The sequence below is a fragment of the Pseudorca crassidens genome, chromosome 4 (genome assembly GCF_039906515.1).
Source record: "Pseudorca crassidens isolate mPseCra1 chromosome 4, mPseCra1.hap1, whole genome shotgun sequence".
Lineage (NCBI taxonomy): Eukaryota > Metazoa > Chordata > Mammalia > Artiodactyla > Delphinidae > Pseudorca > Pseudorca crassidens.
Window position 1 is genome coordinate 67,663,195 of NC_090299.1, and position 27,553 is coordinate 67,690,747.

The 27,553-nt window shown below is 35.3% G+C and overlaps 1 protein-coding gene, 1 long non-coding RNA gene and 1 pseudogene across 3 annotated transcripts in view; 1 reads left to right on the top strand and 2 right to left on the bottom strand.

Moving 5' to 3' along the window:
* Positions 1 to 27,553, bottom strand: part of KCTD8 (potassium channel tetramerization domain containing 8) — a 257,513-nt gene that overhangs the window by 107,885 nt on the left and 122,075 nt on the right. The gene's annotated exons all lie outside the window — the stretch shown is intronic.
* LOC137223671 (dnaJ homolog subfamily A member 1 pseudogene) lies at positions 7,575 to 9,879 on the top strand (annotated as a pseudogene).
* LOC137223161 (uncharacterized) lies at positions 11,284 to 15,220 on the bottom strand. Its single transcript, XR_010942740.1, has 3 exons — positions 15,119 to 15,220; positions 14,395 to 14,550; positions 11,284 to 11,574 (listed from the first exon to the last, which is right to left on the bottom strand). It is a non-coding gene; the product is annotated as an uncharacterized lncRNA (long non-coding RNA).

The window sequence follows — 27,553 nt, forward strand, 5'->3', positions numbered from 1 at the left end:
TTTGATAAAATGTGACTGTGGGGAGAGGTATATTTTCAGATTTTGAAGTAGTTAAATGTTGGAAAATGTTCTCTAGAGATTTTTCAAATGACATATTTTGCTCTTTGGGAGCTCTTTGAGAGTGGAGGGGGTATTTTATTTATCTTTGTTTTTCAATATACATTTAGGTTCTCAACAAGTGGCGGGGGTGTTCTAAGCCAGATAACTCACTAGACTTTCTAATTGCATTTGCAAACAGAAAGGCCATTCAAGTCAGGACTTGAATCACTGGAGATCAATGATTGGTTATTTTTTTAGAGCACATTAAATCCATATGGTTAATATTGATTATGTCTTTTTCTCCTTTTAATGGTTCACTCATTTTTTAATGTAATAGTAAATGAAAATTATCTAAGGTATAAAATCTAAAAAAAAATAGCAATAGAGAAGACACAACTACATATGACTACAGAACTAACTCCTAAGTGCATTTTGATGCACCTAGGAAGTGAAGTTAAACTTAAAACCTTTTGCACAGCAAAGGAAAGCATAAACAAGATGAAAAGACAACCCTCAGAATGGGAGAAAATATTTGCAAATGAAGCAACTGATGAAGGATTAATCTCCAAAATATGCAAACAGCTCATGCAGCTGAATATAAAAAAACAAACAACCCAATCAAAAAATGGGCAGAAGGCATAAATAGACATTTCTCCAAAGAAGACAGATGGCCAAGAGGCACATGAAAAGATGCTCAATATCACTAATTACTAGAGAAATGCAAATCGAAACTACAATGAGGTATCACCTCACACCAGTCAGAATGGCCATCATCAAAATATCTACAAACAATAAACGATGGAGAGGGTGTGGAGAAAAGGGAACCCTCTTGCACTACTGGTGGGAATGTAAATCAACACAGCCAGTATGGCGGTTCCCTAAAAAAACTAAAAATAGAACTACCATATGACCCAGCAATCCCACTACTGGGCATATATCCTGAGAAAACCATAATTCAAAAAGATACATGTACCCAATGTTCATCGCAGCACTATTTACAGTAGCCAGGACATGGAAGCAACCTAAATGTCCATCGACAGAGGAATGGATAAAGAAAATGTGGTATATATATACAATGGCATATTACTCAGCCTTAAAAAGGAACGAAATTGGGACATTTGTAGATGTGGATGGACCTAGAGTCTGTCATACAGAGTGAAGTCAGAAAGAGAAAAACAAATATCATATATTAACACATTTATGTGGAATCTAGAAAAATGGTACAGATAAAGCTATTTGCAGGGCAGGAATAGAGACGCAAACATAGAGAATGGACATGTGGACACAGAGGGGGAATGGGAGGGTGGGATGAATTGGGAGATTAGGATTGACATATATACACTACTATGTGTAAAACTGATAGCTAGTGGGAACCTGCTGTATAGCACAGGGAGTACAACTCAGTGCTCTGTGATGACCTAGATGGGTGGGATGTATTGGGGGGTGGGAAGGAAGTCCATGAGGAAGGGGATACAGGTATACATATAGCTGATTCACTTTGTTGTGCAGCAGAAACTAACAGAACACTGTAAAACAATTATACTCCAATAAAAAAATAAAAGAAAAAAATTTACGTAGATGCATGAAGAAAGCATTCTTATACCCTATCCTCTGCCACCTTTAAGATTGAAGTTTGCTATGCATTCCTTCACAACTTTCTTTATGCATAAATATGTGTTTCTATACACACACAGCATAGAACTCATTATTTGATTCTTTTGCTTATTGTTGCTATTCTGTATATGCAATAATGTTTGTGGGAAGACAAACAGGTTTGTTCAATGAATAATCCAGATACTCTCCTGAATTTGCCTGGTAATGAGCCAGCTGGGACCAGGGTTTTCCTCCTCTCCCAACAAGGGGTGCTGTGCAAAATCTTCATTTTATCCAATGCCTCCACTTGGCAGGCAGCTGGCATTCTCACTCCCTGATATTCTGTTTCAGACTATATATCCAAACTCAGACTGTTTTCTCCCAGTTTTGAGGTCACTTTCAGACTCATCTCACATAAAATGAGAGCAGCAGGATGGTGGGTCACTTTCTTGTAACACAGTGCTGTGGTGTGCACAGCTATGCCTAGCCCAAGTATACTTTCTGCAGAATTCTAAGAAAACTGGAGACATACGTATCTGTGACCTGCCCATGAGCTCCAATCAGTGAATGGTAACACCTTCTTAGTGTGTGCTCCCCCAATCTCTGTGCATCAGTGGCATCAAATGTGGGGTGAGCACCATTTGGTGCATGTGAGTTAAAAAGCATTTAAGTGAGCACACCAACAGACAGTGATATATATCTAGAGTTACAGCAGGTCATAATAAACATGATGGCCATGTGGTCATGTGGCCCCTGGGCTACAAATATCCTGAAGCAGGTCAGTCATTTGGTCTTGGTAGGGTACCTATAATCTTAAATGAAATTGGTCTCTAATTTGGTACTTTGTTTAATTTGAAGCAACAGTATTTCCTAGCTCACAATAAACTCCTCAATGAAAATTTTCTCCTCCTTGTTAATCCTTAGCAATGAGTTGGTTTGTCATTTATTTGTTCCATCTGTAAGTCAGATTCTGTCTAGAAGAATGACATATATCATTGATTAATCCATTTAATACAAAATTGTTATTGTTTATAGTTTACCAGGCACTGGTTTAGGTAATGAAGATATGCTAGGAGATGTAGATAAATAAATACCTATGAGACAAAGCGGGATAGACACAGGATCCTTTGGAACAGATATCTAATTTCTGACCTGAAAAGTATATCAGTTGTTTGCCTGGCAGAGATGTGAGGAAAGAAATTCCAATACAAAAATACCACCTGCAAAAGCCTGCAAGGAAACCTGCCAAAGTTAGGGAAATAAAGGTAGCTTCTCCTTCACGAAACAGAACGAACAAGGAAGGAGTCATGATAGATAGATAGGGCTGATGAAATAAACCAATGGCAAGATAAAAATGGTCATGTAAAATATGGTAAGCATTTTGGCCTAAATCAAACTGGGTTGTAGAAGAAAGAAAAATTTATAAATTCAAGAGAGCAGAAGATTAAATGGATAGGATCTAGTGTTTGATTGGATATAGTCAGTCGTGAAGATGGAGAATTAGTGATGTCATCCCAAGGTCTAGCTTGGGCACCCGGTGGGATGGAGTTCTCATTCATAATAAAGAAAGGCAAACTAGACAACAGTACCAGTTGCTTTGGGTTGGTGAGGTAAAGCACAGAGATTGTACATTCTATTTTGGAAATGTGTGTCTCAGATGATGTGAGACATACAAGTAGATGCAGCTGGTGGTAGTTAAGATATATTAGGCTGAAGTTCCAGAAGATATCTGGGTTGTTAATTCAGATTTGTAACCAGCAGAATATAGCTGAAATATGAAGCAGTCTGAGAAAGAATGGACAGAAAAGTAGTAAGAAAAAATGCCATGTCGTGGAAGTCAAGTAATAGCCTTTATTTTCTTAATTACGTAAGTTATATGTTCCTTATAATCTGATCCAAGCAGTGAAGTGTGCATTAAGTAAGAAGTAAGTCCCATTTCCTTCACCAATGCAATCTCAATCCTCAGAAGCCTTTGGTGTGCATTACACCAGACGTTCATTACACCAGACATTCACCAGACATTCATATATATATATATATATAAATACATACACCTATACCCATATTTATACACTAGGGATTGTATTCTATATCTTGTAACTTATTTTATTTATTAGATTGTGCATATATTTCACTATCAGTTCATAGAGATATATGCTATTCTTTTTAATGACATCATATTCCATTGTATGAATATATCATGAGTAAATCATTTAAATTTTATATTTAAATGCTTATAATAGAAATAATTCAAGGACACTATGAAAAAAGTAATAAAAAATAAAACTAAAAACTTAAAATCTTCCTTCTCTACAACAGAATTGACCCCTGTTAGTTTTTTAGGCTATCTGGAGGTTGTTGCCAAGTATTACATTTAAAATTGTATTTTATAATCCACCAACTTTAGATTTCTATTACTCCTCACCTATAAAAGATGAAAAATTTAGGAAATTTTTGCAAACTCTCATTTCTCTTCCCCTCTACATCTAAATCTTTGTTAGTTAATAATTTTAATTTCTTCTAGGGTTTGCATTTATTATTTATTTATGTAACAGATTGTAATCTATTTTTGAGTTACTTATCATTTTTAATATCATTTATTTTCCCTTGAATTACAAAAAGAGAAAATTAGCTACTTAGCTTTTCTTCCATTTCTCAAAAAATTTTGGCATAAATTATTTTAGGTTCCTAACTTTTGCATTCTCTTCTGTAAATATAAATTCTAAAAGTAATTTTATTTCTATAGCTTAATACTAAAAATGTTTAACCACTGTACAGAATTTAATATATGATTATGTAAACTTTATATACCATAGACTCAAAATGTGGGATCGAACTCATAGTGATGTAAGATTATGTTATTTTAACTATTGTTTGTAGCTGCCTTTCCAACTTCTTTATAAGTATTTTTGTATTCCATATTGCCCTCCCTGCCCCCATTTTTGGTGGAGGTTTTTCTTTTTATTTCCCGGAATACTTCCTCCAGTGATTTTGTTTTTCACAAAGTAAATATGTATAGTGAAATTTCTGAGTCATTCTACTCCTGCAAAAGTGTGTATTTTAACTTCACATTTGATCAATAATATATTCAGATACAGAACTCTAGGTTCACAACATTTTCCCTCAGACTTGGAAAGCCATTGTTCTAGGTTCTGATGTTTCTCATGAGAAGTCTGATGTCTTTCTGAGTGCCAATTCTTTGAAATCAACATATATTAACATAATTGCTTTGTTTCATTTCTTTTTGGATAAGTTTAGGATTTTCTTTTTAACCCTGATATTCTAAAGTTTTGCTCTTTTGGTTCTTTTCATTCATCCCGCTTAGTAATTAAAAACTTGTTTTTACCCATGTATTCAGAACATCAGTTAAGGCAAATCAGTGTCTCTCTATTCTCCCTCTAAAATTCCTTTTAGACATGCACTGGGCTTTTCTGATTTACTTTTCTTAATTATCCTCATAATTTTCATCTGTTTCTTTTTTGTCTAAATTCTGTCATTTCCTGATTTTTTTTCCTGGATGATTTGTTGCTCTTTTTTAAGATAATTTCTTCCACCAGTACACCTTAACTATGTTCATTTTTACCACTCAGACTTTGTCTTTTTTTTATTTCCACAGTCATTTTTATAATTTATAAATAATCATTCGAATAGTTTAATTTACACCTAAATCTTAATAAGGACAATTACATTTAACTTTAAGTTTTCTTTCATTCTCTGAATTATCTCTAATCCTCCAGAGCTGATTTTTCTTTTAGTTTATCTTGGTTCTTGTCTTCTCTTCGGTGATGTTAATTTTTTTTCAGATGTCACATGTTCATTCATAAGTATAAGTGAAATACTATCTTAGCTAGTATAGTGGCTTAAATCTTTTTCTCACCAGTTATATATGTCTCTTCTAGGTGATAGCTCTCTTCAACTGGAAGATCAACTGCAATTGTCAGTATAAATATTTGGGCATGTGAACAGGTAATCTTCCTATAGGCTGCACAGATAAGAAACAGGACGTCAGACATCTACACTGCCAGAGGAAGGAGTAAGCAATTTGGCAGTGGAGACAGTCGTTTTACTACTTGATGAAACTATATTTCTTTTCATTTCTCTCCTTGGTCTTTTGTGGATCTAGAGCAGAGGTTGACACAAGTAACACGATTTTAATGGAACTCAGCCATGCTCATTGGTTTAGGTACTATTTATGGTTGCTTTCAGGCCAAGACAGAACTGAGTAGTTGCAACAGATTATATGGCCTGAAAGACTTGACTTACTATCAAGTCTTTTGTTAAGAAAAGTTTGGCAACTCCTTGTCTAGGGTATCCTTAAGCTCCATGATACTTCTTTCTCATCCTCAATGCACACTAGTAACTGTGCTCAGGTAGATCACTTTCTGTGTTTAAGAAAGAAATTCCAGTACTTATCTTTATGTTAAAAATACCAGTTGTTAGATACTTAGTTTACAATAGGAAGGGGGAAGAAAGTCATCTGTCTCAGGTATTCTAAAGGTGTTTACAATAAATTATCTGGTTGATTCCCAGTGGTCTTTGAATTTGTTGACTCTGAACCTGGAGCATCTCTGGACTTCCTTGGGAAGTCCTTGCTTATCCCTGATATCTACAGGATATTCTACATTTATCTTATGCTATCTTCTTTCTATATCCCAACTTTATGAAATTTCTGATTCATTACTGACATAAATTATTTCTTGTTATTATTGTAACTGTATTTAACTTCTGTTTTTGTGAAATTTCTGACTGATTTATAAAAGCTTTTGAAATAAGTGAGCTAGATTCTGGTGCTCAAGCTGTCATCTGGTACATGAAACTCCAAAGAAGAAAGTTTTACAAGAAGTAATAATCAATATTGCTAAATACTGCTGAGAATTCAAGTGAGATGTGGGGGAAAAGTGGCTCTAGACATAGAAACAAGGAGGTCATTGGTTACCTTGTAGATAGTAGGTTAAGTAGAATAGTGGGGGAAGAGGGCAGAGAGCAGTAGCTTGGGGAATGATTGAGATTTGAAGAAACAGATACACATACAACTTCCTGGTGTTTGATTGTAAGGGAGAGGAGAGATATAGGTCAGTGTGTGACCAGGAAAGTATGATTAAATTGTGGACTCATGTTTGCTTCTTTATGGTTATGGTTTATGTTTATGGCTGCTTTTCCTTTTTAAGATTAAAGTGAATACATCATCTTTAAAATCCAGTGAAAAAAGTTTGAAACAGAAAAACATTTTATTTGAAGAAAGAAAAAGGAAAGGAGGGGGTTTAATTTATGAAATGTGTCCTTGAACAGGCAGAAAAGAGTAGAATCCTGGGTAGAGATGGAAGAATTCACTTTAGATAAGATGGTAGACAGAAGGAGAGGAGGGAAGAGCAGTGTGGATACAGTCTAGAAATCGATAGCAGTAAGTCACAAAGGTTTTCATCCTTATTACTTTTAGTTTCTATGTGAGGAACCAGCTGGGAATGTGTGTTATGTGTTAGCTAGCCCTGGAAATTCAGAGAGGGTTGGAATAGCTGCCATAGATAATGAAGAGAGAAGAACTCAAAGAACACTGAACTACTGAGGAAGCATTAAGGATCCAACTGAGGGTGGGCACCACTCTTTTAATATAAGCTTCAGTTTGTAATTTTCTATAACAGCTTTCAGCACTCTGAATAAGGGTGCAGAAGAAGCACACAGCTAGATTTATCCAGAGTCAGGGTTTTACCCAGTAAAGAACCAGGAGATTTGCAAAACACTAACTGAAATTTCACCACGATGCTTAAGATGAATAGGAAGGAAGTAAAAATAGGAGGTGACATGGAGAAAACGTAGAGGATTTAGGGACTGCATACTTTTGTGGTTAAAAATGCATGACAGTGTAAAAACATGGAGTGAGAGAGTTGCATGGAAAGATGCTGTGACTACAGAGTCAATTTTTAAATTTAAAATAATAGCGGCTACAAAAGACAACGGCTGCGGCGCTCCAGGCGGAACTTTCCAGAACGCTCGGTGAAAAAGCGGAGGAGCGGCGGCTGCCCGAGCTGCGCACGGCAACGCGCTCCTTCCCGCTCCCCCACACCAGCATCGTCCCTCTCACCGGCTGTAGGAAATGGTGAAAGAAACCACTTATTATGATGTTTTGGGGGTCAAACCCAATGCCACCCAAGAAGAATTGAAAAAGGCTTACAGGAAACTGGCCTTGAAGTACCACCCTGATAAGAATCCAAATGAAGGAAAGAAGTTTAAACAGATTTCTCAAGCTTATGAAGTGCTCTCTGATGCAAAGAAAAGGGAATTATATGACAAAGGAGGAGAGCAGGCAATTAAAGAAGGTGGAGCAGGTGGCGGTTTGGGCTCCCCCATGGACATCTTCAATATGTGTTTTGGAGGAGGAGGCAGGATGCAGAGAGAAAGGAGAGCCAAAAATGTTGTGCATCAACTCACAGTAACCTTAGAAGATTTATATAATGGTGCAACAAGAAAACTAGCTCTGCAAAAGAATGTGATTTGTGACAAATGTGAAGGCCGAGGTGGTAAGAAAGGAGCAGTAGAGTGCTGTCCCAATTGCCGAGATACTGAAATGCAAATAAGAATTCATCAGATAGGACCTGGAATGGTTCAGCAAATTCAGTCTGTCTGCATAGAGTGCCAGGACCATGGGGAGCGGATCAGTCCTAAAGATAGATGTAAAAGCTGCAATGGAAGGAAGATAGTTGGAGAGAAGAAAATTCTAGAAGTTCATATTGACAAAGGCATGAAAGATGGCCAGAAGATAACATTCCATGGTGAAGGAGACCAAGAACCAGGACTGGAGCCAGGAGATATTATCATCGTTTTAGATCAGAAGGACCATGCTGTTTTTACTCGACAAGAAGACATTTTCATGTGTCTGGACATACAGCTGGTTGAGGCATTGTGTGGCTTCCAAAAGCCAATATCTACTCTTGACAACCGAACCATAGTCATCACTTCTCATCCAGGTCAGATTGTCAAGCATGGAGATATCAAGTGTGTGCTAAATGAAGGCATGCCAATTTATCATAGACCAATGAAAAGGGTCGCCTAATCATTGAATTTAAGGTAAACTTTCCTGAGAATGGCTTTCTCTCCCCGGATAAACTCTCTTTGCTGGAAAAACTCCTACCTGAGAGGAAGGAAGTAGAAGAGACTGATGAAATGGACCAGGTAGAACTAGTGGACTTCGATCCAAATCAGGAAAGATGGCGCCATTAAAATGGAGAAGCACATGGGGATGGTGAACATCATCCTCGGGGTGGTGTTCAGTGTCAGACCTCCTAATGGGGCCAGTGAATAACACTCACTGCTGGCATTTTATTTGCAGTAGTGACTGAGTGAAGGACTAGAATCATAATACGCTCACTACTTGCTATTGTTTGTTTTAATATTCAACTATAGTAGTGTTTTAAAAGTTAAATGAAGAATAAACTCAAATATAAAAGCTCTGACTTTGCCCTGTATGTATGATGACTTCAGTGTGCAAGATAAGTTTAATACTTGTAAAAACTACTTTAAAAAATTTCCCCTAGCATTTGTTAGGCCATACTTTGTAACTGATTTCAGCTATGTACATGGAATAGCTTAGACTGAAATGCCAGGTATATGTATTGGCTTCAGTGTATGACCCTTAATTGCTAAGCTATGAAGTTAAAATTGTATTTAACTGGCAGTCAGACAAAGAATTTGTAGAAAAGTGTTGGTCTGTATAGTGGTATTAAGTGGGATTCATTGTGATGCCTCTGCATTTATTCTATTGCCTCAACTGTTACTTGAAGATGGCATGCTATATAATTTAGCCTGTGGTATCAGTGATAGAAACGATACCTTTCTAAAGAAGGGGTTTATCACATAACATGCTGCTTCTTGAGGGCTTGCACTTGTAGGATTGCATTCCCTTCTGCTGTGCCATCTTTTTTTTAATATATCTAGCTATTGGTCCTGGTTACTTTTTTTTTTTCTTCCTTCTCTTTGGACCACAGTAAGCCTTAGAGTAGTCACTTCTGGAGCAGGGTAACTTAGAGGTTAGAGTAATGAGAAGTAATTTGCATGTATGAGTTAGGAAGGTGTTTTGCAGGTATGTTACAGGCTTACTTTAAACCATTTAACTTATGCTCCAAAGTAAATGTAATTTAATGTTGGTAGAATAGCAAATTATGAATAGCTTTAATTCTATGTTTAAAGTCATATGTTCACAAGCTTAAATCTGGATATCAGAATTTAAGCAATTCTTGAAATGTATGAATGTCTCCTTAATATACTGATTCAAAAGCAAAAAATAAATAAATAAGATAAAATAATAGAGATAATGCACTCCTGTGCCATGATCTTCTTATAGATAAATTTCTAGTTAAATTCTCACTTCAAATTGAAGACCTATTATTTAATTCCTCTCAGAGATGAGAAAATCAAGTATAAGAACAGTAACTTGCAAAGGTTTACACAATGCCAAAAACTGATGGACCTGAAATTTGAAAAGTATAGCTGTTTGTAAAATCAATCCTATATTCTTCACGTTCTCCCTGTGCCTCAATGATATTTCCAATGAGAAGTGGACCAGTAGAGAATGACACTCCTATGCCCTGTTCCCAAAGAGCATCAAGTCCTGCAGCAAGTTACTCTTATCCGCTCCTATATTTTATGTCTATCCTTTCATACACAATTTCACATAAAGAAAATGATCCCTTTGTGAAAATGTTTGGGCACTCCAGATCTGGAGGGAATTTTTTATTTGCAACTAGGTTTTTTTAAAAGGCACTTAGAAAAGGATATTTCAGAATTTTCTTCAGTAGAAATCCACTTTAGATTCTGGTATTGCCTTAAATTATAAGAATACATGTTATGATTCAGATATATAGCTATGCCTAGTCACTGGTACCTTTTCCCTGTAAATATTATGAAATAAGACTTCATACATTTTGGTGGTGTAGAGAGAATCACTGAAAAATAGACCTCACCCAATAAAGTATTTTTACTTTGGAAGCATAATTACAGCCTTAGAAAACTCTGCTAGAATTCATTTTCAGGAAAAGTTTTGCAATTGAAAGACTGGATGCACAACAGTAAAGCAGCAGTTGTGTGTGAGAAAATGGAGCCAAGGTTATTGAATCTATAATAAATCCCTATGCAATGGTGACTGCAAGAATGGAAGAGAGAGAAATGAAACAAAATCCATTATTCCTGATTCTAAGAAAAGCCCATCAATACCTCCTCTTTTCTAATGTACCTTGTTTAAGACATTTTAAGAAGGCAAGCAAAAGGACAAGATTAGAGTGACAGGAGAAGCCTGATAGTGGAAGCAGGGGCCTCACAAAATGGCATTTCCAGATGAATCTGCACATGCTGTTCTTCATGCCTAGAATCTGCTCCTTGCAATGCTCATGCTCCATTTCTTCTATTTGTGTTCCAAAAGTGCCATGTGCTCACAGCAGCCTTCATCAACCTCCCTGGGTAAACACTTCCTACCCTGTTTTGCTTATCACTTCACTCTGTACCGATTTCCTTCAAAGTATTTATCATAATACCTGTTTTACTTGTACTTTTTATTCTCACTTTCTGTCCTCTCTTTAACCCCTATTTTTTACTGTATGAGCGATTAGATCAGGATCAAGGCTGTTTTATGCACAATTTCCCACCATGAACCTTGTATATAGTATGTACTTGATTATCTTTTGCTGATTTAATTAATTAATCTGCCATCCTCATCTTTATGACAACAGTCTTCCAAAGGCTTACTGTAAGATTCACTTCGTCACTCAGGTTTGTATTTGAGTGCAGGCAACAGAGACTTTACAGTGGCTTGTCCAAAGGATATAGCTGTTTCACTTTATTTTTTCACATAACAAAGTGCTCAGAGGTAAGTAGTAGTTCAGGAAAGGTGTGGCAACTCCATATTACCATTGTCCTAAAATCCTTTGATTTTTCTGTTTTCCCAGCCTTAGCATTCTGCAAGAGGGATTGGAAAATGTGTTTTTTGCTTGTTGGGAATATTGTAAAAAATATCAGTGTTCTGTTCATAAGAAATAAGTCTGAGAGAAGAATTAATAGTCCCTTTATACACACTAGAATGCCTCCTGGTTGATATATAACAACAACAAAAAATCATCATCACATGATCTGTATCACCCCAGCAGGCATAATCAGCTATAGAGACTGTTCTATACAGGAAACAAAATCTTTATCAGAGAAGGTCTAGAGAATACTGAGTTAAAATGAAGAGAGGTAGATAAATGAGATAACAATGGAATGGAAGGATAAGACAGCCTGATGTATACATATTCACTTTAGGGATGGCTTGTCCAATGAGATAGGAATATTCAAAGTTTGTTGAAAAAGGCACCTTCTTCTCTAGACCATATTCAAATTGACACAGTCAAATCAGTTCTGGGACCCTCTCTTTTCTATACTTCATTTTCTGACTAAATCCTTTCTTAAGGGCATATTCTTTCGATATTTTACTATATGAAATTAAATTAAATTTAGTCTTATAATTCAAGAAGTTGGTATTTCTCTTTAGGGCAACTTTGTATATCTCTGAGCTGATCTACTATGTGTTGACTTCAAAGTTTAACTCTCAGAAAACAATTTCATTCTCATTTTTTCCCAAGTGCTCCTGAGACATTTCAGCATAGTCATAAAATATTGACAACGGATATATGTAGTAGACAATACCTAGTGTGCAATCTTAAAATTGAGTAATAAATATTCATCATAAAATATCTTTCAAAGTTTGCTTAATTAACTCTTCCTTCAATTGCCCCTTAGGCTGGATAATTGTCCCCAATAGTATTTTAGGAATAAAGGTTCTTCTGCTAATGTCCAACATTGATACTGGTTTCCCCTTGGAGACTTTTGGTAAATGTATTATTTTCTTAACCTAAGAATTGTTAACATTTCTGAATGTGTGATTGCTTAACAGTTTACCAATTTATTCTCTTTTTAAGTGTAAGGGTTTGGAATCTGAATGGTCCAATTTGAGGCTGGCTTTACAATACTAACTGTGATTTTAGGCAACTCACTTGACATCCCTAAACTTGATTTTCTCCATCCAGTGATACATCTGCCAAGCTATCATACAAAATTGTTTAAAAAATCAGATTACATAGGCATGAGAAAAAAGTAGGATGGAAGGAACGATCTTGGTTAAGGCAAGAGTTTCTAAGTGTTGCTTAACTAAATTTCTACAATTCTGGAAGAAAGAACTTTAAATACAATTGTCTGTTTGAATATAGCCAATGCAGATCTCTAGCCACAATTGCCTCTTTGGAGGGTTGCAAAGAGTTTGGATATATAAGCTGAGATACCTCACATGTGTGTATGTAAGGCCCCTGAAAATACAGAAGGAATTCAAGGTAAAGAGAATAGTTCAAAAACTGTAGCGGGGAGGGTGTGAGGGCAAGCTCTCCTAGCATGGCCATCTTCTAGAATAGAACTCTGAGGCGTCTAATAATTATAAATTGAAACCTGGCATTCTAGTTTTTATGAAACTATATTAGTCAAGGTACAAAGGTAAAACCTGTTTTATTTAATAATTTACTAATTCGATATACAATTTAAAATATTCATACATATAGTATATATTCTTGTCCCATACCTGCAAATGTTATTAGCAGCTGGCTTAAATCTTAATCTCTCCCTATACCTAAGAAATATTTATAAATAGCCCTACAGAAGGAGGTGTATCTTCATCTCCTCAATTCATGCAGTATATAATCAATCCAGTGTTACATGGCACGAGACATCCAAAACAGGGCAGAAAGAAACTTGTAGAGATATAAGATATACATTTCATCTGCTTCAAACACTGGCGAGGTGGGAAAAATCTAGACTCAAGGCATAACTTCTCAAGATAGAATCTCTAAATATACAGGAAAAACAAATGTGAACAAGGCAACCACTGTGCAAATGACCAGGCAGGAGATGTGCTCTAAAGTATTCAGTTTGAAATGCATATCCCTTGTATGCCATTGCTCCTCTGCTATGTTCACAACTTTATATTGTTCTGGGGTTTTGTGTGTTCGATTCATTGAGTAAATTGGGCATATTCTATGTGTGATGAGCCTTTTGTATATTTTTAACATTCGACACTTCATATTTTGGGTCATTTTTACCCTCAGGAACAACAGCATAGCACCAATCACACTACGATTAAACATGATTTTGTATGTGTGTGTGTGCGCACGTGTGTGTGTGTGTGTGTGTGTGTGTGTGTGTGTGTGTGTTTCAGTAGCTGTCTATCACCTAGATTAATTTTTTCTAAAAAAACAAGATGCTATTTTGTGCGATATGTCTTTAACCTCTATGGGTTTAGAATTACGATTAAACCAGTCTGATTTGATGAAAGTGATTACTTAAATCCCTCAGAATATAAAAACTTCAGGCCTATTCCCATACATTTTACTTACAGGGTTTGGGACCTGAATTACCGAGATAATTGCCTTCACTCTTCACTGTATTTGTCTAAACAATTTAAAACTTAAGCACCATTTTTCACATTTTAGATAATCTTATTTTTTTTTTGTATAAAACAGGTTGTGTCTTTCTTCCTCAGCTTTATGCCCTATTTGTTTGTCTAGTTACTTTTCTCCCTACTTGTTATTTACTACGGATGGCCATGGATGATATTCCTGTCTTTCTAATATCTGAACATTTTAAAGCAAGCTGTTTTCCAGAAAGATTCCCATGCATGAGTAACAAGTATTCTGACAGTGAAATTAAACACCTCATATTGTTCATCCCTTTATTCTTCCAAATGAGAAAGCTAACCTTGTTATGTAAGAAGTCATTACTTCATCTACTCATCAGCTGTTTCTGACATGCTCCAGTTGGCTCTCAGTTTGTAAATACAATTACACAAGAATGAAAATGAAGACTGTTTCAGAGCATTTTCAAGGAAGATTTGTTCCTTTAATGGGCTCTTTGCTGAAAGATATGGTTTTAATTTGTGAGAAAATAAAAGTGCAGTTCAAACAAGTGAAGCATACAAAGTCAGGGGTCAAAAGACTTTCTTATTTTTTATAGGAAGAAGTTCAACCTCCATATGAAGTGAAATCACAAGCACAACTTTTGCTGTGATTTCTCTCTTAACAGTTTGGGCAATTCATCGAAAAACAATTTAAAATTTAGTCTGGCTTATATCAGTTTTTCATACATATTAGTTTCAGAATCCAATATTTTTTCCAAGTAAAGTATTAAGCACATTAAGTTCAGCCTCACCATTTCTATTTTCTCGTAATTATAGGTCTCTGTTTTACTTTTTCTGGCAAATAAAATATTTCCTAATTAATACACCAGGTTGATAAAGAATGTTTGCATAATGTGCTCCACAGTAGCTCTGGTTGCAAGAGATTTTACAAATATTTGAGCTGAGAGCAAACCCTAAGGATACAGTGAAATAATCAAGGCTCAGAAAGAACACAAGAGTCTGAGATAAAGTTACTTATTATTATCATTAATATTATAATTAGTATTATTTTATTTAAATACTTACAGAGGTAGGAATTAAGAAAACACAGTCTCCGGAGACAGACTTTCTGTACTCACATGCCAGCTTCACCACTACCTAGCTGTTTAGCTGTGCAATCTTGGGCAGTTACTCAGCATATCTATGCCTTGATAGCCTCATGTGTTGAATGGGGCCAGGGTTGGGGAGCGGTAAATAAAGTAGGTCGTAACTCATATAGGCGTTGTGAAGATTTAATGATTCATTACAAACTGTAATCATTTCCTGAACACTTGCTTTGCTTCAGACACTATTCTAAGCAATTTATAATCCCCAAAGTTTGTAACTTTAAGTTTTAAAATATTAATTTTGAAAGCTCATTGGCAATTTATACACTCCTTCAGGGATATTTCTTTTATAGGAAAATAAAGTAATGCCACTATCTCATATCAACTAATAATTTAACAGTTTTACTAATATTTAACTGTCCTACGTATTGTCTTCATTTTCAAATACAAATACATAAAAAATAGATTTATTGGTTGTAGATGGCACTCTGCACAAAGCATCAACATAAAAATAAACCACATAGCTGCTAAATTTGTTGATGACAATGGCAACCATGTTGTAATTGACTTATCTTTAAAGGAGTTTTCCTAACATCTACTAAATGTCTTATTCTGACTCCAGCAAACATATTTGAATTAGAGAGAGATCTTTGCACAACTGAGAATTGCATGACCACATTGTTAATATATACTCTGGTAAATCCAATGATATGGTCCTACTACATGATTCTTCTCTTAGCTTCTAGCAATTTTCTCATGGAAGGCATCCATAAAATATATTGATATTATTATGCATAGTAAGAACTCATTAAAAATAAATTTAGATGATTTTCCATTAACTATTCTGTGCTAGCAAAGACCATGAGAATCAAGCTGCTAAATAATCAGTGGCATCCTGAGAGTTGCTTTTAAGCTTCAACAAATAGTAGATGTGGCTGAACTCAGCTAGGGGAAATAGTTCCAGCTTTTATTCAGTCTAATCTTAACTACCCGCAAGTTACTTTGGAAAATCCATTAATCTTCAGAGAGCTCTGAGATTTACTTCATTACTGACTGTCAGTAGAAACTGAGTTCGCCCATCACTCCCTGGCAGCTAAGGAGTAAAGAAAAAAGAGAACTGGGTTCTCGTCCCCATCCTATAGCCACTTAGTTGATATATTGTACAAGTCACTTATGGTCCCAGGGCTTTTGTATTTCCATCTACATATTGACACTGAAATATCTCTCTTAAAATCTTGCTAACTGTTTGGATACTGCGTAGGTACCATAAGAACCAGAGTGTTCCTTTTGGAACATTATATCAGATAAGTAAATATTACTTTAAGGTCTTATGCTAATTAATGGGTTTCAATAGTTTTAAGGATAAATTCTCTACTTTTTGTTTTTCAAGATAGAAAACAATTTTGCTATTTTTTCTTCTAAAATCTGTCTTATTTAAAACACGTGTAGATACCAAAAATGTCATTCACAAATTAATTGCATTTCTGGCAAAGATGAAGTTTTGTAGGTAATATTCTGAAAACTTTGAGAAAAAGTCACCTCTCCCATTTTACATGTTTCTTTCTTTTTTTTTTTTTTTTTCGGTACGCGGGCCTCTCACTGTTGTGGCCTCTCCCGTTGCGGAGCACAGGCTCCGGACGCGCAGGCTCAGCGGCCATGGCTCACGGGCCCAGCCGCTCCGCGGCATGTGGGATCTTCCTGGACCGGGGCACGAACCCATGTTCCCTGCATCGGCAGGTGTACTCTCAACCACTGAACCATCAGGGAAGCCCCTCACTGCCATTTTTGAGTAGAAAAATTCACTGTTCATCTTTCATCTTCCTTGTTGATTTGGAGATAGCAATTTACAGAAGCAAACTACAGAAATATATATATATATATATATAGAGAGAGAGAGAGAGAGAGAGAGAGAGGGAGAGACTGACAGACAGAAAGACAGAGACAGAGAGGGGTGGAGAGAGAAAAGGCAACCCTACAAGAATCCATGCAAATAACTGTTTCATTCTGAGACCGATTTTTCAAAAGCCTGAAATAAGTCACAAATGATAAAGAGTTATTATACAGTTACTCCACAGAAACTAATGGATACCCTCAAGTAAAACACAGGCCAAATTTCTCTCAGATCATCATGCTTTGACAGGTATAAAGTTTAATGCAATTTGTGAAAAGAAACACTCTAAGGAGTCAGAAGACCTAAATTTCACTGACTGTTCAATTAATTTCTAGCTACACAATCTCCAGTAAGTCACATCTTCTAAATTTCAATATTCTTTTTTTGGAGTATAATTGCTTTACAATGTTGTGTTAGTTTCTGCTATACAATGAAGTGAATCAGCTATATGTACACCTATATTCCCTCCCTCTTGGACCTCCCTCCCACCCCCTCATCCTGCCCACCTAGGTCATCACAGAGCACCGAGCTGAGCTTCCTGTGCTTTATTGCATGTTTCCGCTAGCTATCTATTTTATGCATGGTAGTGTATATATGTCAATCCTAATCTCCCAATTCGTCCTACCCTCCCCTTCCCACCCTACGTCCACATGTCCGTTCTCTACATCTGCATCTCTATTCCTGCCCTGAAAAAAGGTTGATCTGTACCATTTTTCTAGATTCCACATATATGCATTAATATGCGATATTTGTTTTTCTCTTTCTGACTTTACTCTATGAAAGACTCTAGGTCCATTGACATCTCTACAAATGACCCAATTTCATTCCTTTTTAAGGCTGAGTAATATTCCATTGTATATATGTACCACATCTTCTTTATTCATTCATCTGTCATTGGACATTTAGGTTGTTTGCATGTCCTGGCTATTGTAAATAGTGCTGCAATGAACATTGGGGTACATGTGTTCTTTTGAATTATGGTTTTCTCAGGGTATATGCCCAGTAGTGGGATTGCTGGGTCATATGGTAGTTCTATTTTTAGTTTTTTAAGGAACCTCCATACTGTTCTAGAAGGACTTGGAGTAGATCAACTAGTGTTTTTCGAACTAATCTTCTTAACAGTCGACTTTTTCAAACACAGTCTGTACAGTACATGTCTAACAGATGACAGTGGATCTGCTCTGTTGGAATGAAGATGAGAGAAACATGGTCCAGTAACTTCAGCCTGATCTGTCACACATGGCTATTATACAAATACCTTAAACATTGTTTCAAATCAATTATCTCCACTTCTAAAAGTTATTCATCACAAGTCTATGAATTTCAGTCTTTGAACACAGAAGAGAATGGAATATTAGTCAATAGTTTTATTCTCAGGGGAATCACACAGCATAGGTGCTTAACAAATGGTTATTGACTTGAATGCCTTTATCTGCAATTCTACCTTATATTCATGTACTATTTTACTTCTTACAAAGAACTTCCACAGTTTCTCATTCTCTCACTTGCTTTTGCCACTTATGAAGTAGGCAAGACAAGTATAAATAAAAGAGGAGATTCTTTCTTACTGTATTCATCTTTCTCTTTAAAAAAATCTCAGTAGTTAGGAAAAGACAAATCCATCATACTAATTCCATCTTGAATGATTATATTTTTATCAGACCACACAGCACACATATCCCATATTCATATCACTCTTTCAAAAATGCCTTTTGTTTTATATGAGAGGCCAGCGATTCTCTTCCTTGGCACTATTGACATTTGGGGTTGGATAATTCTTTGTTGAGGGATGCTATCCTGTGAACTATAGCATGTTTACTGGCATCCCTGGTCTTTACCCTCTACATACTTTTTAAATTTCCCCAGTTGCTACAACTGAAAATGTCTTCAGATGTTGTCAAATATCCCCTAGGAAGCAAAATCATCTCCAGTAGAGAGCCACTTGGTAGACAAACACTGAGACTAAATGTAATGATGGATTCATTTCAATATGCCTGCCATATTTTCAACTATTTGCACAACTGAATAGAGAACAATGCCATTCTTCGTCGTCGTTGTTGTTGTTGTTAAATGGCCCAAATAACCAACTGAATCCACTGAAGCCTTCTCATTTTACCCATATGGAGACAGTGGAATGAGTACCTCATAAGACATGTGGGTAATTTATTAGACCTTGGAAGACACTGTATCTCTTCATTGATATTGAAGATAGAGACAGGAAATCTAATACAGAGACCAGGAAAGATGTGAGTTCTAAAATGAATATTATGACTCTAATTATATAGAACAGCAGACTGTATAGAAAATATCATATGCTTAAATAAGTCACCAGTAAATTAAGGGAAGCCTTTTATTGGAAATATTCTGAATAAAAACCTGTGCTACTGTATTAAAGACATAACTCAATACTTCTCAAATACTGTGCTTTACCCATATCCTCCCAGGGACGCACAGCAGTAATTCAATTGTCAAAGGTAGAGCTGAGCACAAGCTGGGTGTAACTAAGGTCAAGTGTTCAGTTAATACTTAAGGACAATACATAACTGACAGTCCTTCAAGGAAGACCGTGATGACTACTCGAAACTGACCCCATCACTCATCCACTTCTCCACACATTTATTAAATGATCACTTTATCTGATAATATGTAAGAGATTAGAAAATAAAGATTATATAGCAGCTGAGCTAAAGATGTGATGTATGGAGGTGAATGAGACTGATGATATAGAGATGGACAGTCGTTTGACAGAAAAGTTTTAAAAATAAAATGCAAAAACATAAGGCAAATCCAAATGTAAAAAGGAGTAGTGGCTATATTATTAATTGCCAAAGAAATTAAAGGAAAGAAGGTCGATCACTTTATATATTTAAAAATTAATATGCATAGAAAGATCTAATATTCATAATCCTTTATACACTAAAAAGGTATCATCAAAATATATGGTGCAAAGACTATTAGAAGTATGAGAAAAACTGAAAAAAATGCAACTCTAAATAGCACTACCAATTTATTGTCAATTAAGAAGGCAGAAATTAGGGCAGAATTTGAAGAATAGAATTAATACAGTTGAGTTAACAGCTACAGTGTATTCAACTTAGCACTCTACAGAGAGATATTATACTTTTTATTCCAATAAGCCACTGAACATTTTTAAAAAGTCACTCAATACATTAGGTGTCTACTACATGCCAGGCACTCTCCTAGTAACTGGAGTACAGCAAAGAACAAAAGGAAAAATTCGCTTCATCATGAAGCATACATTTTGTTGCACTAAGCCACCAAGAAACCTTCAATAAATTCCGAAGTAGAAATTGTACAAGACATATTTTCTAACCACAGCATAGTATAAGAAGAAATTAAATTCGACATGTTCAAACAAAACCCTCACCAGGCTTTTTGTTCTTTTTTTGTATTAAATGTTCATGTTCATGACAATTTTACCTAGTAATACAAGTTCTAGAAGTTTATCCTAAGAAAATAATGAGATATGGGCACACAGTTTTATTTGCAAGGATATTTGCCAAGGCATTAACTATATTAATGAAAGCCATAGGGTTTGAATTGTAAATTTATGGAAAAAATTTCAATCAACCATATGATGTAATAATATGCAAACTTTTAAAATATAGGTTTGAGGAGAATATACACTAATATGAGAAAATTCTTAAACATAAGAATTTTAAAAATCCAGAATGTACTCTAATGTATACAGTCTGATCACAAAAGATTAAAACATCAAAATGAAAACCATAAATATTTGGAACTGGGGGCATGAAATAAATAAATACACATTGGAAATTTTGAAATACTTTGCTCAATTGCTTTATAATCAAAGTGAAATCCAAACATACAACTGCAGATTACCTAGAATACAACCAAAATGAGGATAACATATATCAAAAATTTTTAAACACTAACACATAATAGGCAAATTAGAAAAATGATTAATTTTTCATCAGCCAAGGGATAATACCATGAAAATAAGGTTTTAGATAACAAAAGTATTCAAATGGACAATTAAATACAATAATTGGTTCTGGCAAAAGATTTTTTAATGCTCTATCTAGAAAGCACAAATAAAGTTAGCAATAAAAATGTACATATAACACATATGAACTATTGATATTTGAAAAATATGATATTATGTACCAGTCTATGCTAACAGAGTTGATTATCTCAATGAAATGGAAAATTATTTTTAAGTGAAATACTTAACAAGAACAAGTAAGCAAACATAAATTCTGAAAACCATGAAAAGACCACTAGTCACAGAAGACATTTTAAAAATAAGAAAGGATCTTCTGCAAGAATGACAGTTTTATTAGTGAATTGAGAATTATTAGTGAATTTGTTATGCTTTCCAGACCAGACAGTACCTGTTACAGGTGCAATATAGATATAGATACAAGAAAAATGATAGTCTTTTAGAGAATGGAAAAGAAGGAAAGCATCTCCTGATTCAATGAGAAGATTATAACCTCAAAGGACCTCTGAACACAACAGAAGAAATTACTGAAGATTTATAAAACAAAATTTTAAATGTGTGAATAAAGTATTAGTGAATTGAATTGAATATTAAAACAATAATGAAAACTACCAATAAGGATTCATCTCACAAATATGAAATGGCTTAATATTAGACTCTAATAAACTAACATATCAATAAAACAAACAAGAAAAAATATCATCTTCATAGAATTGAAAATTTATCTGGTAATTTTCATTATTACTCAATTACACAATCAGTAACAAAACATACCTCCTTAAAGTCAAGAAGCATGTCATACTTAAATAGAGAGCATTTTACTTATTTCCATTTACGGTGAGTCAATGAAGGCACACACACCAAAATCAAAACCCCCAAACTGTTGTTGTTTCTGGGCTATAAAACAACAACAAAACATGAAACATAAATAAAAATTATAATTATAAGAGAAAGTATGACTATTTACAAAATACCAACTAAAAATTAGAGATACAACATATTCAAATGGCTGAGAAGATAGAAGTGAAAAACTACATTCTGTTACAGCAGGAAAAGAAAATATATAAACAGTCATAACATCATAAAATTAAAATATCCCAAGCAATAAATGTGTGACATCTACTTGGAGAAATCTACATAAGTTAATTAGGAGATATAAAAAGAACTGATGAGCACTTTGATAAAAAAAAAAGAATAAAATTATACGTCCAAGCCAAAACTTTGCAAGCCAGAAGGGAGTGGCAGGACATATTTAAAGTGATGAAGGGAAAAACTTACAACCAAGATTACTCTACCCAGCAAGGATCTCATTCAGATTCAATGGAGAAATTAAAACCTTTACAGTCAAGCAAAAGTTAAGAGAATTCAGCACCACAAAACCAGCTTTACAACAAATGCTAAAGGAACTTCTCTAGGCTGGAAACACAACAGAAGGAAAAGACCTACAAAAACAAACCGAAAACAATTAAGAAAATGGTAATACAAACATACATATCGTTAATGACCTTAAATGTAAATGGATTAAATGCTCCAATCAAAAGACATAGACTGGCTGAATGGATACAAAAACAAGACCCATACATATGCTGTCTACAAGAGACCCACTTCACAACTATGGGCACATACAGACTGAAAGCGAGGGGATAGAAAAATATATTCCATGAAAATGAGATCACAAGAAAGCTGGGGGGGGGGGCTTTCCTGGTGGCGCAATGGTTGACATTCCACCTGCCGATGCAGGGGATGCGGGTTCGTGCCCCGGTCCGGGAGGATCCCACGTGCCGTGGAGTGGCTGGTCCTGTGAGCCATGGCCGCTGAGCCTGCGCATCCGGAGCCTGTGCTCCGCAACGGGAGAGGCCACAACAGTGAGAGGCCCGCATACAGCAAAAAAAAAAAAAGAAAGAAAGCTGGAGTAGCAATTCTCCTATCACACAAAATAGACTTTAAAATAAAGACTGTTACAAGAGACAAAGAAGGACACTACATAACGATCAAGGGATCAATCCAAGAAGAATATATAATAATTGTAAATATTTATGCCCCCAACATAGGAGCACTTTAACACATAGGGCAAATGCTAACAGCCATAAAAGGAGAAATTGACAGTAACACAATAATAGTAGGGGATTTTAACACCCCACTTTCACCAATGGACAGATCAACCAAAATGAAAATAAATAAGGAAACACAAGCTTTAAATGACACAGTAAACAAGATGGACTTCATTGATATTTATAGGACATTCCATCCAAAAACAACAGAATACACTTTCTTCTCAAGTGCTCATGGAACATTCTCCAGGATAGATCATATCTTGGGTCATAAATCAAGGCTTGGTAAATTTAAGAAAATTGAAATTGTATCAAGTATCTTCTCTGACAACAATGCTATGAGACTAGATATCAATTACAGGAAAAAATCTGTAAAAAATACAAACACATGGAGGCTAAATAATACACTACTAAATAACCAAAATATCACTGAAGAAATGAAAGAGTAAATCAAAAAATACATAGAAACCAATGACAATGAAAACACGATGACCTAAAACCTATGGGATGCAGCAAAAGGGAGTTCTAAGAGGGAAGTTTATAACAATACAATCCTACCTCAATAAACAAGAAACATCTCAAATAAGCAACTTAACCTTACACCTAAAGCAATTAGAGAAAGAAGAACAAGCAAACCCCAAAGTTAACAGAAGGAAAGAAATTATAAAGATCAGATCAGAAATAAACGAAAAAGAAATGAAGGAAACAATAGCAAAGATCAATAAAACTAAAAGCTGGTTCTTTGAGAAGATAAAATTGATAAACCACTACCAGACTCATCAAGAAAAAAAAGGGAGAAGACTCAAATCAATAGAATTAGAAATGAAAAAGGAGAAGTAACAACTGACACTGCAGAAGTACAAAGAATCATGAGGGATTACTACAAGCAACTATATGCCAATAAAATGGAAAACCTGGAAAACTAGACAAATTCTTAGAAAAGCACAACCTTCTGAGACTGAACCAGGAAGAAACAAAATATAAACAGACCAACCACAAGCACTGAAAATGAGATTGTGATTAAAAATTTTCCAACAAACAAGAGGCCAGGACCAGATGGCTTAACAGGCAAATTCTATAAAACACTTAGAGAAGAGCTAACACCTATCCTTCTCAAACTCTTCCAAAATATAGCAGAGGGAGGAACACTCCCAAACTCATTCTATGAGGCCACCACCACCCTGATACAAAAACCAGACAAAGATGTCACAAAAAAAGAAAACTACAGACCAATATGACTGATGAAATACATGCAAGAATCCTCAATAAAATACTAGCAAACAGAATCTAACAGCACATTAAAAGGATCATACAATCATGATCAAGTGGGGTTTATCCCAGGAATGCAAGGATTCTTCAATATATGCAAATCAATCAATGTGATACACCATATTACCAAACTGAAGGAGAAAAACTACATGATCATCTCAACAGATGCAGAAAAAGCTTTCAACAAAATTCAAAACCCATTTATGATAAAAGCTCTCCAGAAAGTAGGCATAGAGGGAACTTACCTCAACATAATAAAGGCCATATATGACAAACCCACAGTAAACATCATCCTCAATGGTGAAAATCTGAAACCATTTCCTCTAAGATCAGGAGCAAGACAAGATTGTCCACTCTCACCACTATTATTCAACACAGTTTTGGAAGTTTTAGCCACAGCAATCAGAAAAGAAAAGGAAATAAACGGAATCCAAATGGGAAAAGAAGAAGTAAAGCTATCACTGTTTGCAGATGACATGATACTATACATAGACTATCCTAAAGATGCTACCAGAAAACTACTACAGTTAACCAATGAATGGGGTAAAGTAGCAGGGTACAAAATTAATGCACAGAAATCTCTCGCATTCCCATACACTAATGAGGAAAAATCTGAAAGAGAAATTAAAGAAACACTCCCATTTACCATTGCAACAAAAAGAATAAAATACCTAGGAATAAACCTACCTAAGGGGGAAAAAGACCTGTAAGCAGCAAACTAAAAGACACTGATGAAAGAAATTAAAGATGATACAAACAGATGGAGAGATATACCATGTTCTTGGATTGGAAGAATCAACATTGTGAAAATGACTATACTACCCAAAGCAATCTACAGTTTCAATGCAATCCCTATCAAACTACCAATGGCATTTTTCACAGAACTAGAACAAAAAAATTTCACAATATGTATGGAAAAACAAAAAACCCCGAATAGCCAAAGCAATCTTGAGAAAGAAAAACGGAGCTGGAGGAATCAGGCTCCCTCACTTCAGACTATATTACAAAGCTATAGTAATCAAGACAGTATGGTACTGGCACAAAAACAGAACTATAGATCAATGGAACAGGATAGAAAGCCCAGAGATAAACCCACGCACATATGGTCACCTTATCTTTGATAAAGGAGGCAAGAATATACAATGGAGAAAAGGTAGCCTCTTCAATAAGTGGTGCTGGGAAAACTAGACAGCTACATGTAAAAGAATGAAATTAGAACACTTCCTAACATCATACACAAAAATAAACTCAAAATGGATTAAAGACCTAAATGTAAGGCCAGACACTATAAAACCCTTAGAGAAAAGCCTAGGAAGAACACTCTTTGAGAAAAATCATAACAAGATCCTCTTTGACCCACCTCCCAGAGAAATGGAAATAAAAATAAAAGTAAACAAATAGGACCTAATGAAACCTAAAAGCTTTTGCACAGCAAAGGAAACCATAAACAAGACAAAAAGACAACCCTCAGAATGGGAGAAAATATTTGCAAATGAAGCAACTGAGAAAGGATTAATCTCCAAAATATACAAGCAGCTCATGCAGCTCAATATCAAAAAAACCAAACAACCCAATCCAAAAATGGGCAGAAGACCTAAATAGACAATCCTCCAAAGAAGATATACAGATTGCCAACAAACACATGAAAGGATGCTAAACATCACTAATCATTAGATAATGCAAATCAAAACTACAATGAGGTATCACGTCACACCCGTCAGAATGGCTGTCATCAAAAAATCTACAAACAATAAATGCTGGAGAGGTGTGGAGAAAATGGAACCCTCTTGCACTGTTGGTGGGAATGTAAATTGATACAGCCACTATGGAGAACAGTATGGAAGTTCCTTAAAAGACTAAAAATAGAACTACCATGTGACCCAGCAATCCCACTACTGGGCATATACCCTGAGAAAACCATAATTCAAAAAGAGTCATGTACCACAATGTTCATTGCAGCACTATTTACAATAGCTTGGACATGGAAGCAACATAAGTGTCCTTTGATCAATGAATGGACAAAGAATATGTGGCACATATATACAATGGAATATTACTCAGCCATAAAAAGAAACGAAATTGTTATTTGTAGTGAGGTGGATGGACCTAGAGTCTGTCATACAGAGTGAAGTAAGTCAGAAAGAGAAAAAGAAATATGCTAACACATATACATGGAATCTAAATAAGAAAAAAAATGTTTCCGATGAACCTAGGGGCAGGACAGGAATAAAGATGCAGACGTAGAGAATGGAATTGAGGACTTGGGGAGGGGGAAGGGTAAGCTGGGATGAAGTGAGAGAGTAGCATTGACATATATACACTACCAAGCATAAAATAGATAGCTAGTGGGAAGCAGCTACATTGCACAGGGAGATCAGCTTTGTGCTTTGTGACCACCTAGAGGGGTGGGATAGGGAGGATGGGAGGGAGATGCAAGAGGGAGGGGATATGAGGTTATCTGTAGACATATAGCTGATTCACTTTTTTATACAGCAGAAACTAACACAACATTGTAAAGCAATTATACCCCAATAAAGATTAAAAAATATTATATGTCCACTCTGTATATCAAAAGAAACTTAAAAACTTAAAATAAATGGTACATAAATCTCTAAATAAGAAGTGTTTTATCTTTAAAAAGGATTGAAGAAATGATAATTGAAAACCAATTCAATAAAATGACAAAAGGGAAAATATTTAGAGTAATGATGCCAAAATATGAATTAATTTAGGAAAGGATCTGAACTAAAATGTAATAAAGAAGAAACACACATAAGAAATACAAACTTCTAAAATGTTCAATATAACTAATAATAAATTATAAAGGAAAGCAAATTACAGATTAATTAATCTAACTTTAATGAACTAATCAGAGGGATTTTTTAAAGTATACATTTGAATAGGATTTTTAGTGCAAGGAAACGCAGAGAAGATGGTTAAGCAAATAATTTTTACTTATAATATAAAAATCTCTCTTCATAAGACCTTAAATACTCACAAGAAAACAAAGCAGAGAAATAGCTATCTGAGGCCTTTTTTGAATAAGGAAGCACATTCTGAATTTAAATGAGGAAAAATGGGATTTTTTCCTATTTTTAACTCCCTTGCATGGCAGGGAAATTTAGATTTTGAAGGCAAGGAAACAGGTTAGAATCTTGAATCTATAGTTTAAATGCTGGGTAACATTGAACCTCATTGACTTTATCTCCAAAAGGGAGA